Source organism: Macaca nemestrina, chromosome 2 (genome assembly GCF_043159975.1).
Source record: "Macaca nemestrina isolate mMacNem1 chromosome 2, mMacNem.hap1, whole genome shotgun sequence".
NCBI lineage: Eukaryota > Metazoa > Chordata > Mammalia > Primates > Cercopithecidae > Macaca > Macaca nemestrina.
Window position 1 is genome coordinate 159702709 of NC_092126.1, and position 14504 is coordinate 159717212.

At 41.0% G+C, this 14504-nt stretch overlaps 1 protein-coding gene and 1 long non-coding RNA gene across 27 annotated transcripts in view; both read right to left on the minus strand.

Moving 5' to 3' along the window:
* LOC105470260 (kalirin RhoGEF kinase) overlaps nucleotides 1-14504 on the minus strand; it is a 700354-nt gene that overhangs the window by 623835 nt on the left and 62015 nt on the right. The gene's annotated exons all lie outside the window — the stretch shown is intronic.
* Nucleotides 1-14504, minus strand: part of LOC105470257 (uncharacterized) — a 96326-nt gene extending 81822 nt beyond the window's left edge. Inside the window, exon 1 of the long non-coding RNA XR_011618438.1 lies at nucleotides 14030-14504. This is a non-coding gene — a long non-coding RNA (uncharacterized lncRNA). The remainder of the gene's footprint in view (nucleotides 1-14029) is intronic.

A 14504-nucleotide genomic window follows, 5' to 3' on the forward strand; every position in this document is an offset into this window, starting at 1 on the left:
GTCAGTGAACACATTTAATTTCAGATTAGACACAGCTAAAAAGAGAATAAACTGAAGGATATGTCAGAGGAAATTATCTAGAATGCATCAAAGGGAGATAAAAATATCTAGAATAATAAGAAATACAGGGTATACAATGAGAAATTGCAACATACAATCCGTTGGGATCTCAAAAGAAAAGAAGAGAAAGAACAGAGATAATAACTGACAATCTTCCCAAACTGATGAACTACAACATTTTATAGATTTAAGAAATCTAATGAACCTAGGCAGACTAAATAAGAAAGAAGCTAGTGATGATGCTGAGCCTCTAATTTAATTGTCCAAATCCTAAACTTCTTGTTAAGAGAAGCAGGAAGAGGAGAAGTGAAGGCAAGAGGAGAAACGCATTTATTGTTTATGCATTTTGAGTTTGGGCCAAATTACCTGCAGCCAAAAGCATTCCAAATTATATTCATGGTGAGAATAAAGTAGCCACCAATTATTGAGTGTGGACTATGTGTACATACACATTTTTTGTAATCCCCTGCAAAGTCTTATAAGGTAGTGTATTATCAGCCAAGGCAGGCTAGGTAAGCTACAGATACAAACCACCCCCAAATCTTAGTAACTTCACAGAAAATAAGATTAATATTTGCTTATACTACATATTCAACTGAGTTCAGCAGAGAGCTGTGATCATCATAGTCACTCACAGTCCCAGGTTGATGAAGGATTTATCCCAACAGAGCTACAATAAATTAAACAATGAAAGGAAGTAAATAGTATATTGGCTTTTAAAGCTTTCACTTGGAAATGAAATACCTGACTTCTGCTCACGTTTCATTGGCCAAAGCAGGTCACAGGACCAAGGATGTAGAGAAGTACCATCTAACTGTATGCCCAAAAATGTAGATAGCTAGAAGTACTTACTGAATGGTACTAATGACTACCACAGATAGATATTATCCTAATTCTCTGAATAAAGAAACTGAGACTCAGAAAGGTGTGTAACTAGTCACTAGTTAAATGATTCAAGAATATATTAATTAATACATTTTCCTGAAGGAGATATTAACATGACTATCTGTCTTTTGGTGGTTGGAGTAGTGAGAAGAGAAATGTACCAGTGATATGATCTCTAAGTAGCCAAGCAGAGTGCCCAGTGGGGTCTTATCCTCAGCTATCCCAGAATCACTACCCCCAGGGCAGAGTATGGAACCAAGGTAGCAAGGGGCAAATATCCTAACCCTTCCTTTGTTCCTTGTGCTAACTGGAGTCTTCCCTACAAGGATAAGACTGTACTGTAACTGGCCAAACAGAGAGTATATGCATATATGTACTATGGGCTTCCATTATCTTATATATTCCAGGTGTTCAAGATGTGGTTAAGAGAGTGAGGGGCGGAGAAGACACATAATCAGATTGGTCATGCCAAGCTTGTTAACTCTGATCTGTGCAGGTTCAGAAAGCTTGCCAAAGCAAAGGAGACCCATTGTGTCCAAACACAGAAGGGGCTGTCTTGCTCTCTTAAGCCCTCAAGACCTTCCTATGAGCTGGATTTTCCAGCCTGTAACGTACAGAACATTCCCTACCTCCTTCCATACCTAATGATGATACTGTCCACCTCCTCCCTCCCAGCACCCCACATCTGTTGGCAAGCTCTCTTGGCTGCCCTTCCTGCTATGTATGTGCTGCCTCTGCCAGCGCAGTCCAGCCTCCTCCAGACACAGCAGCATTTGTCTGGGATTCTCTCCCTGCAGCAGGGAAAGAGTCAATACCAGGGTTCTTACTTATTTATGTGTTGGTTTATTCCTTCCCAGGCATGAGGCAGCAGTTAAGGGGAAGGGGACAGGGAGGACAAGGCCTAGAAAAGAAGCTCTGGGGGGCCAGAGATTGGTGGAAAAAAAGTATCTATAATTTCAACTGCTTTCCAACCACATTGTCTCTATCTGAGCCCCCTGGGTGAAAGGTCTGTATATTACCGAGGATAGGAGATTGTAGTCTTAATTATGTCTTGAAGCATTTGGCTGTGTTCATCCCGAAACTTCCAACAGGAAAAAAAAAAATGTGGTTTCCATTACAGTATCACTGAGGGACTTGTACTGGGGTTGGGATCATTAAAAGGAAAACACTGATGAGTAAGCCATGGCATTTTGTCTTTAAGACTTAACGTCCTTCCTCCACCCCTAGCCCTGTATTTTATTTTGAGACAAGCTTAAAATAGTCCATAAAATATGGAGCTCATTATTCCATCTAACAGATTTCATGTAGCATGAAAGTAGATTAAAAGCCCCATACCAATTATTCCTCCTATCCTGGGTTTATAAGGAAGATACTCCTCTGGGTTCTTTAGAGCACAATTCTGCAATAGCCCAGGAGAACCAAGAAGTGCCACTTGTAACCCCAGACAGCTTATTTTTCATAATGATAACAAGGAAGGATAAAGAAATACAATCCTGCTTTTGGAGCTTCTTAGAAATTTTGCCTGGAGTTGTTAAAAGCTGAACCCAAACCAGATAACCCTCAAACACATGAATTCTCCAGTCTGTCCATATATAATGACTACATCAAGGCTACTGAGCACAGTAAAGGGGTGGAGTGGAGTTGAGTTGAAACCATAGGGGAATATAATGCAAAGAGGCCTCAATTTGAAGTTTTTCATTCTGGCTTCACATCCAGGCTCAGCTGACAACTGTGTGACTTTGGGGAGTGAAATCATTTCTTTGAGCCTCAGTTTCCTCATCTCATCTCTTCCAACTTCATCTTTCTTATTTTCCATGTGCAGGTGGCATCTCCTCTCCACAGTCTCCTCCAAGGCCCAGTACAAGGTTTTATATAGGAGAAAGAAGGAGGAACGGATGTCTTGATTGCACTGACAGGCCCCTCTGAGCTGGCTCTTGGAGGTGAGTCCGATAATAAGAGCATCAAGGTGAGGCTCCTATCCCTTGCTCCTATACTCTCCAGTCATGGGTCCTCTCTGAGTCCCCTCAGTTATCTCATGTATACAATGAGAATAACACCCTCCCACAACATCACAGGGTCATGGGACGTTTGAATGAAGCAGTAAGCACCTATCTGAGGTCTTGAACTATCCCACCTCTCCAGTCTGAGCTCATGACACTGCCTGTTCTTTTTTAAGAATATCAGGACCATCTGAACTGCATTTCCTCATTTTTAATTTTTTCTACTTAAAAATCATTTTCTAAGCACTCCTTCTTCCTTCCTTACAACAGAGGAAGTGTCCCCTCCTCCAGTCTACCACTTCCATCTGCACTCTCTATTCAGTCCATCCCTATCTCCTCCAGGCCACTGCTTCACTGCAGAGCACTTATCACAAGCTGTTCTTACAAATTCAACTGTTGCTTGACTTGTGTACTGTCTGCCTTACTCACTAGAATGTAAACTCCATGAAGATTTCATGCCTTATTCATGTTGTATCCCTAGCAAATAGCACTGTCCCTGGAATATTGTCAGTGCTCAATGAATATTTATTGAATGGATAAATAAATCCATTTCTGTTCCTCATCTTTAAACTTATATCACTGGTCCCTTCCCCCAGCCTCAAACCCATAGGCCTTCCTCCTTTAACAAAATCATCACTTGACCCTAACGTCCCACCAACCACCATTCTATTTTTACCTTGCATTTTCTGACATATTTCTCAAACAAACAATATGTGCTTGCTGCTGCCTCATCTTCACCACCTCCTCCCACTGCAATCTGGTTTCTTGTCATTGAGGTGCTGAAACAATGCTGTAAGTAGTCACCAATGCCTTCTGTCACCAAAGCCCTCAACATTGCCTCCTCTCCCTGCACATGGAGCTCCCTAACTCTCCTTCTCCTCTATTCCCACGAAATTATTGTACCCTGGCTCTCCTCCTACCCTTAAGGAATACTCTTTGTATCTCTCTTATCCTGTCTCCCTATGTCAACACTTTCGAAAACCAGTCTACACTACTCTCACTTTTCTCTATGCTGTCTTCCTTGAGCTAATACCAGTTTCACCATCACTTTTTGGCAAATGACTCAAAATATTCATCTCCTACCCTAACATCCCCCTAGAGACACAAACCTACTTTAATGCATGAACGAATCAGGCATCTTGTAATCATCTAAAACTCAAACTTTCTAAATCCCTTTACCAACATCCCAAGTCCTACTCCTCTTTTCAGACTTTTAGTGTAACGGTTGCCACTCAAGTCAAACCTAAGCATGAAAGCTTCAATGACCTTTTAATATGAAGAGTAAGAAATCCCTGTTACTCTCTCGGACGTTATCTCGTACGTCCTTCTCTTCCTTCCTCTCCATAGGCCAATGCTTCTTTCACATCCATTTTCTTTTTCTCCAGTTCTCTTTATGTATTCAGATTCATCTTTAAAGAATATGACATGCTCAGAAGTTCCCCATGACCCTTGCTTCCTCTTGTGTGCCTTACCTTCCTGATACACTGATCTGCCCCCTTTTCTTTAGCTATCCATCCCCTTCAACCCACTTTGTGCTTCTGCCCATGCTTTACTGACTAGAATGTTTGGCCCCACCTTCTCCACCAAACAAACTCCTATTAATCCTGCATCCCAAGCTAAACTATCAGATATTCCGAGAAGACTTACTTCTCCAACCCCTCTAGGCAATTAGTTGTTCTGTCCTCTGTGATCCTATGCAAGCCTAGGTAATTGCACTTACCAGTTTTGTTGTAAGGTCCTTTTTACACATCTGAGTCTCTCCTTAAACCATATGAACCCAGTAGTATTTAGTCTACTGTCTGGTACATTGGTACTGCTCAATACCTTTTTTAAATTGAATGCTACAACTCTGGAACCATTTGCTCTTAACCCAACATGCCAATGCAAGAATCTTCATAAGGTAGCTCCAGTCTGTCCCTCCAACCTTAACTCTTATCACACAGATGCTCCAGGCAGTCTGATTTAGTCTTCATTCCCCAAGCACACCCTGTATTTGCTGATTTCCATCCTCATAATTAAGGGTTACTAAAGCTTAACCCTGTTCTCTCCTTTTTATTCTGTCATTGTATTACCTATTGTGTTATTTGTTATTATCTACTCCCCCCATCAAACTGTAACACTTCACAAAGACAAGAACACTGTCTTCTTTAGCATTGTATTCCCAGAGCCTTGGGTAGAGCAAAGCACATAGTAGGTCCTTAGAAGACATTTGTTGAATAAATGAGTATTTCTTCCTTCATTCAGACCCAATTATTTCTCTCTTGTAAATTCATAGCACTCATCTAGCAATATAACATGAAAGAGTACCTGTGGCATCACAAAGATATATTATAGGTATTAATAGGTGAATATTTTATAGGTGCTGTCCACAAGGAACCATGAAACACTAGAGCTAGAAGAGCTCCCCCTTATAAGTAATCCATCACTTGAAAGAGGGCCAACAGAGATGCAGAGATGTTACTGTTTATTCTTTTTTTTTTCTGGGAGATGGAGTCTCGCTCTGCCACCCAGGCTGGAATGCAGTAGCGTGATCTCGGCTCACTGCAACCTCCACCTCTCAGGTTCAAGCAATTCTCCTGTCTCAGCCTCCTGAGTAGCTGGGACTATAGTTGTGTGCCATCACACCCGGCTAATTTTTTGTATTTCAGTAGAGATGGGGTTTCACCATGTTGCCCAACCTGGTCTCCAACTCCTGAGCTCGGGCAATCTGTCCACCTCGGCCTCCCAAAGTGCTAGGATTACAGGTATGAGTCACTGCACCCAGCCTTACTGTTGATTCTTGATCTTTCAGGTGTTTGAATTGTAAGCTCCCTAAGGGTAGTGAGCTTACACCTAACCCTAATCACTCCCTGCTCTACCTGGACCCTTAGTAGAGTCTATTACTACTGCTACTAATAACAACAATACTAACTGCTTTGGTGTTTTCTTTGATAATAAGCCACTTCTGTCCACAAGGTGAAGAGCAAACCTATCACTCATGCTGGGGATCCAACTAGCCTTCTGAATATCCAGGGACACAGCTGTCCCACTGCCCCTTGGTTCTCAGCAACCACTGAGTATGCCAGCACAGAACAGGCCCTGGGAGGACATGCCATATCTGGGCAAGCGCTGCTTTGCTGTTCTCACATCACGGTAATCTCCACCCCACTGGATGGAAACACCACACCGGGACCTCACAAAGCAGCTATCAGTGTCCTTCCCCCAGGACTTGGCCTAGATACATCTTGCCTGGGTAGTTCACATCACAGACAAGACATCCCAATGATATGCTCTACTACCTGCTGACAGGGAAGGTGGCTGGACTCCCAGTTTAACATGCATGCTGGAGAGACAGACAGATGGAGCTCTTCCCATCTGTATGGCAGCAGGTAGAGGGGGCAACCCATCCTAGACAGGAGTCCAGGGTCCTGGATCTTGACTTTTCCCTCAGCAGCTCTCTGACCTTAACCAAGCGCTTAATCTCTACGAGCCTGTTTCCTATCTGTGAAACGGGAAGTGATATGACCTATCTCAGACGGGCATAATGAGAAACAAAGGGGTAAGATATTTGGAATTATCAAATAATTACATTTCTCTTTTTCCTCCTTAACAATGCTGTGATAATCAATTGTTCCTTGGAGAGTTCAGATACTCTGTTAGCCAAAGTTATTAATTAGGCTTCCTATTAAGATATAACTTTGAATTAGGTATCTAGGTGAAAATATAAAGGATAGTGAGGACAAGGGCTTGCCCTCAGGGAAACTCCACTCTTAATGGAGGGAAATGATCCCCGACAAGAAACTAAGATTCCTAAAGCTGCAGAAATTCAGACAGCAAGCACATACTTACTTAGTACTTATTGGTACCAAACACATGTCACACATATTAGCTCCTTTAAGGCTCACAACAACCTCCTGAGGTGTGTATTATTACTGCCCACAGGAGCACATTGTGAATTACAGAACACTAGCCATGCACCTAGTGCCCATGAGTCTCTGAATGGAACCAGGTATAGTCAGGGGAGCTTTCTCTAGAGGACATCAGGGCTAAGAGGTTTGGAGGGAAAAGAATGTGGATTAACGATAAGAAGAGGAGGTTTGGGGCATTTCAAGAGAAAGCACAAGAAAATATGAAGGTTGCTGGTGAGGCTCTGATATAGAACAACAGGGAATTGTTCTGTGACGGTGTTTCAAGTGGGTGTGTGTTCAAACTCTTTATTAGACAAGAGGCCTGGTCCCTTTAGTAAAGTGATCTTGTGGCAAAAGCCAATTAAATAACTCTAATAGGTATATATATAGATGACTATAAAAGCTAATTTAAAGTAACGTCTTTATGTATTACCTGAATATTCGGCTCAAATGAGAAGGTGATTACAACTTAAACTCCTTCAATTAGAAAAACCCTAGCACAGCAGAATCACCCAATGTGCTTTTCATATACATGTTGTGTGCTTTTTTCTTCTTTTTCCCGCTGAATGTAAGAGAGAAGGAACAAGTCATAAAGGTTGGCGCAAAGAACCCATACATCATGCTGGGCATACATATGCAATAGTTAACAAGAACAGGGCAAGCCAGACCACAATGGGTATCCAGAGTCCGGGGCAGGCTAGGGACCAGTTACAAGCAGATGGCCTAAGCACAGATACCAAGTCTGACCTGGTTAGGGGCCAGAGCTGTACAGATAGATAAGCAGCAAGCAAGCCAATGATAGAGCAAGTCAAAGACACAGTATCTGTCAGTGCTAGAAGACAAGGAGCCAGAAGAAGGCTGCAGGCATGGTGAGGATGAGACCAAGGAAAGGGAAAGCACAAAGATCAGGGTGCCCTGACAACCAAGACCACGAGGTCCAGCTGCCTTTTAACTTCTTGCACCTGAGCAGAATCAATCCTTGACTTGGAATGTTTGGGAGATCTGAAAGTTGAGACAACAAAGAATGGCCAGTCAGGGAGAGGTGAACTTTAGTGACAAACCCAAGTAGATTCCTGGTCAAAGTAAAGCCCAACACCATGAAGGCTTGAAAACAGTTATTTTCCTTACCTCCCATTTATCCTGAAGAGAGAAAATGATTTTTCTTTCTCTAATTCTAGCAGAATATGGATAATGCCCACCTAACGCCTTCCTAGTATGAGTTATACAAACCAAGGAAGGAAAGGTTTTTGACATCTACAGTGACAGACCACCATCCCTACCTCCAAACCCCTCAGCAGCCTGAACTGAGAGCAATAAACCCAAAGCAAGCTGGGGCCAAACAACCTCCTGGGACACAGATAAATTGCTTTTCTGGGAATATGAAGGAAAGTCAAGGTTTATCTAGGAAGTCATAGAAAAAATGGTTAAGTTTGTAAAGAAAGTTGCATGAGTTGTATCCAAAAGATTGCGTTCTTACACAATTTGTTCCTTAGCATAGTCCTATGTTTACTCCTATGTTTACTATTCCCATGTAGTGACTTGTTTTTCATTCATTTTGTTATTTTGCAACAGAGTTCCTTTTGCCCTTACTCTCTGACATCCACGTTAAAGGATGACAACAAGCAGTTCTCAACTCTGGCTGCCATTAGAATCACCTACAGAGGTCTTTAAAATGCCAGTGTATAGCCCCCTTTCCAGCTATTCCAATTTAATTGGCTGGAGGTGGAAGTGGGGGTGTTGAAAGGGAGGAACTGGACATTACGCTTTCTAAGAGCTCCCAGATGATTCTAGCATACATCGAGAGATGAGAAACAGTTGGTTTCTGGTCCAGAATCCAAAACACTTTCTGGTAGCTATAGGAATGTGGACAGTACCAAGAAGATAATCTCATTTGTCTATTTTTGTTTTTGTTTGTTGTGCTTTTGAGGTCTTAGCCATAAAATATTTGCCTAGACTAATATCCTGAAGGATTTCCCTATGTTTTCTTCTAGTAATTTTATAGTTTCTGGTCTTACACATAAGTCTTTAATCCATTTTGAGCTGATTTTTGTATAGGGTGAGAGATAGGGGTCTAATTTCATTCTTCTGAATATAGATATCCCATTCTCCCAGCACCATTTATTGAAAAGGATGTCCTTTTCCCAGCACCATTTATTGAAAAGGATGTCCTTTTCCCAATATATGTTCTTGGTACCTTTGTTGAAAATAAAAACCTTCTGCACAGCAAAGGAAACAATCAACAGAGTGAAGAGACAACCTGTAGAATGGAAGAAAATATTTGCAAATTGTTAATCCAACATGGGACTGATATCCAGAATATACAAGGAATTCACATAACAGCAAACTAACAAACAAAACAGAACAACCCAAATAATCCCATTAAAAAGTGGGCAAATGATCTGAATAGACTTTTTCTTTTTTTTTTTTTTTTTTTTTTTTTTTGAGACTGAGACTCATTATACCACCCAGGCTGCAGTGCAATGGCACAATCTCGGCTCACTGCAACCTCTGCCTCCCTAGTTCAAGCAATTCTCCTGCTTCAGCCTCCTGAGTAGCTGGGATTACAGGTGCACGCTGCCATGCCCGGCTATTTTTTTAGTAGAGATGGGTTTCACCATGTTGGCCAGGCTGGTCTTGAACTCCTGACCTCAGGTGATCTGCGTGCCTTGGCTTCCCAAAGTGCTGGGATTACAGGCGTGAACTACCGCACCTGGCCCAAATAGGCTATTCTCAAAAGAATACACACAAATGGCCAACAGGCATATTTTTTTAATGCTCAAAATCATTAATCATCAGGGAAATGCTATCAAAACCACAATGAGATATCATCTTACCCCAATTACAATTGTTATTATCAAAAAGACAAAAAATAAAAGATGCTGGCGAGGATGTGGAGAAAAGGGAACTCATACACTGCTGGTGGGAAATGTTATGGAAAACAGTATGGAGGTTTCTCATAAAACCTAAAAATAGAACTATATACAACCCAGCAATCCCACTACTGGGTATTTATCCAAAGGAAAAGAGATCAATCAGTATGTCAAGGGATACCTGTACCCTCATGTTTACTGCAGCACTATTCACAATAGCCAGGATATGGAATCAATCTAAGTGTCCATCAATGGGTGAATAGATAAAGAAAATGGTTATATATACACAATGAAATACTACTCAGCTATAAAAAGGAAATCCTGTCATTTGCAGCAACATAGATGAAACTGAAGGTCATTATGTTAAGCGAAATAAGCCAGGTACAGAAAGACAAATATTACATGTTCTCACTCATATGTGGAAGCTAAAAAAGTTCATCTAAAGGAGTAAACAGTACAATGATAGGTTGGTGAATGGTTACAAACATACAGACAGAAGGTAAGTTCTAGGGTCTGATAGCACAGGGTGACGATCATTAACACTATATTGTATAGTTCATAATAGCTAGAAGAGAATATTTGAAATGTTCCTAACATAAATAAGAAACGTTTGATGTGATGAATAGCCTAAATACCCTGATTTGATCATTACACATTGTATACATGTAACAAAATATCACTTGTACCCATAAATATGTACGATTATTATGTATCAATTTTTAAAAGCATCAAGAAGAAATTAGCAGTCTAATTCAGCATATCCTTAAGTTCAACATGTGAGATGTTGAGATGTTGACATAATGACAAACATCAGTAATTTTTGTACTTCTGTCAGTATTTTAACCATATCCACATACCTCCTACACTGTTGTTTCCTTGATATTGTTTTAAGTTGACTCTTTTTTACTTATATATCTTTATAAAAGGAATTAGTGGACTGCAAGGTGGCATAAAAAGGTAGGAGAAAAAGAAAAAAGAAGATCATGGCTGAAAAGAAAAGGCACTCAGGGTTAGAGGCAAGGAAGACAGGTAGGGGCAGGTCCAGGATTGGAGACACAGGATCTATGGGGTGAAGGTGACCCAGCACAGACATAAGAAGGGATGGAAGCTGGGCAATGAGAGAATAATAGAGAAATGCCAGGGAATGGGGATACTTGTAGCAGGTAGCATAAAGCTGTGCCTTGAAAGAACACAAGGGACAGAAAATAAGCATGAGGGCCAGGGAGGCTGGAGACTACTGGGGCCAAGAAACTAAGGCAGGGCAAAGTGTGAGGCCCAGGCAGGGATGCTGGAAGGAGAAGAGGGAGACTAGAGGTAGGAATGAAGGAAAAGCTGAGGAATGGGTGGGCTTAAGGAGGGCCCACAGTGAATGGGTGGGGCAGCAGTGGACAGCCCAACAGAAGCAGGCATCAGGGAAAACAGATTGTCTTCTGGACTGTGCCAGGCAGTGGCCAGCAAGATAAGCTCAAGAAACATCTGTAAATCACCTAAAATCATCTCATGTACTACCAGTGGTGGACATTCCCACATGCTGGGAAACTGCCTGATGCTCTACGAATAAAGAGCAGCAGTCTTTCATTCTTCCCCTTTCATTACCAAAAAAATATTACATGTAAACAAAGGAACCTAAACCCCTACCTTACTTGTCAGGTCCCCATGAATACACCAAAACTCAACAACGAAAAGCAATGTGACTTCTTTTATATACAACTCATGCTTCTTATCTCTATGAGCTCTTTTGTTTTGATAGACAGTCCCCACCATAGCAACCATCTCCTGAGTCAACGTCTATAAGCACAGAATACAATCAGCAGAATTGACAAACGCCCAGTAACAAACACCGTAAAAACAGCATCTATTATTAAGGAGAATAAATCATCAAAATAATGTCTGAACAAGCTGGTAGTACACTGTCAAATAAATTCTTGCATGTAGTTAAGTATAGCCCTAGAAAACAATATCCTTTATTTTTTAAATCCTTACCCTTAGCTGAACAATGATGGGGGAGACAAAAGATTAGTCTGCAATCATCAAGCCTACGCTGTTATTTCTTTGTAAAGTTTATTTCAGCTCCAAGATGTGTTCTAATGTTTCCTCCCTTTTCCTAGGTGTGTCAAATCACAGATTCACTTATCCTCCAGTCACAGCCAAGTGAGTGACTCAGGCCAGCATACAGCTCATCGATTATTTCAATTTCCTGGGATAAACTCATCAGTTCCCACTTCTCATTTCCTATCCCCTCCTTACTTTCTTGAGGCCTGTTACTTTCAAGATGACATAAGGCACGACAATGATGAGGGCAACATGATATAAAATCTTCAAACAAATCAAAGGAGCTAAATTCTGTTATACTTAAGAAAGATCAAATCTAAGGGAATTCTGTTCACCGCCCAGAAAGGCAGGTTCATCTTTCATTCATTTATTCATTCATTCCTTCAACAAATATTTATTGAGCATCTTTCATGATCTAGCTCAGCCTAACATGCCACTTAAAAGCATGCCATTTTCTATGCAATGTTAGGTAACATTCATTACAAGAGGAAAGGTGCTATAACTGAAAATTCTTTTCGAATATGGATGTGGGTATGCACACATGTATACTTCAATACTGATTAACCAGAACTGGGAAACATAATCAACACCCAATCTCCAAACACCTGGAAATCAAACACCCTACACAGTCAAGAGCTACTGGTCTAAAACCTCACATTAAGGAAAACCCTATAGATAGAAAGACACATAAACTTTCAAATTACAGTTATATGTGGTGATCAAACATGCATGGAAGACCACATAATTCTTGCAACCAGCTTTTGCTATCCAAGGGGACAGGTTAATCTATCAACCCATAAATTCATTAACCTGACATTTCCAAAATGCCTGACACTATATATGCACTAACACAATAACTTTCCCCCAAATTCTATGATGTAGGCATTATTATTAGTATTCCAATTTTTAAGATTAACAAACTGAGAATTTGGTTAAGTATAGCTCTAGAAAACAATGCCTTTTATTTTTTAAGTCCTTACCCTTAGCCTTTTATTCAAGGGCACTTAGAAGGCAATGGAGCCAGAACTTGAACCTAAGTTTGTGACTCATGGATTCAAGCATTTCTAAAAGATAAAAATAAATTGGTAGTATTATAGCTTATACATTAACATCTAGTTTCTTCTTATAATTAACATCATATGGTAGTGTGAATCTTGTTTTAATTCATGTAAGTATAAATTGTCTCTAAGCCTCTCACCATTCTTAATTGGACTTTTCTTAGTTCTCGGGTATTATATACCACCTGTTCCTGTCTTTCCCAGGATGTTTGTTGGAGAGTGAGAATTAACTGTCTTGGTAATGAAAACTACCATTTAAAGAGTACTTTGTTTGTGCCATGCACTGGGATAAGTATTTCACTTATAGTTTCTCACTCAGCCCCTGCAGCAACCCTCTGAGTTGGTACTACCATTATCATCATCACTCCTTTTCACGAATGAAGGGAAGAAGATACAGAGAGGTTAAGCAACTTGCCTGAGGTCACACAGATAAGGAGGATTCACACCTAGTGGTCTCTTCTCCCTTCTCCCAGTCTATAATCTTCATCAGTAGGAAGTTCTGGTTCCCTTCTTAACGCCCTCATCTCAAGTCTGGGCTCCCACTGGCCTGTTTCTCGGTGCTAGTGAGAAACTGCTTTTAGTGTGTGCTGGTTTGGTTTCCTCCATCTTTGTTTTCTCCCCTGATAAGGGTCCTGGTTCACCTGCTCTGTGCAGCTCTCTGCTTCCATCTGGTATTGATCTCCTGGCACACTAAGACTATTCCTCATACAGATGAATACACCTTGGGCTGTATAGCAAGGCTTCCCCAGGGCCATCTTTCCCAACAAGAGTTTGATCTCGTTCTTGACAAAACCTCTTAAAGAAGCCAAAGCTTTTAAAAATAATATTCAACATTTTAAAAAATCAATTACCAAACAAGTTCACAGTGGCTTTTCCTTTCAAAAGAACATCTGGATTTGTGTCACATTATCAGGACACTTTAATTGCATTAATATTTGATGATAAAATGTATTAAGGTCAGATTAACCTGAGAAATAAAACTGATTTTCTCTTTTCTTTCCACTACCTGCAAATTCTGTACCGGCTCTGTCTATAGATAATCAAAAAAGGGAACTATCCTCAGGATAGGTACTAATAGTTCCGTGAAGCTAAGAAGTGCACAGGCAGGAACTCAGCATTTACTAAGCACCTACTGTGTGCACCAGATATGATGTTATATATTTTACATCTATGAATTAAACAATAGCTCCAGAGCAACCCCAGCACATAGGTCTTACCGTGCCCATTTCATAGATGGGTAAACAAGCTCAGAAAAGTCACATAAATCAGGCTAAGGTCACTGGCAGAGCTGAGATTTGAGCCTGAGTCTGTTTGCCCCCAGCTTCTTGCTGCAGGAATCATTCTCCTTCTGCACTGCTTCTCAGAGAGTTCTGTCAAGAGCCCTGCAAGACAGGGCTTAACTTGTATTTGACTAGAGTACTGAGCTTGATGAAAAACCCAGCAAGAAATGAGATCCTGTTACACAGATGCTCCCCAAATGACCCTGTGCTCCTGATTCTCAGCTGGGTCATACATGTCCCCAGAAAAAATAGCCTTTCTTTACTTTCCATGGGTTTGCTACTTGCCTCTGTTTCATTCCTTCTCTCTCTTCTTGACCCCCCTCCCCTCTCTGCTGTGTCTTTCTGCATGTCTCTTTATGTCTCTATGTGTATTTATCTCTCTCAGTCTCTCACACAACCATACACACACTCA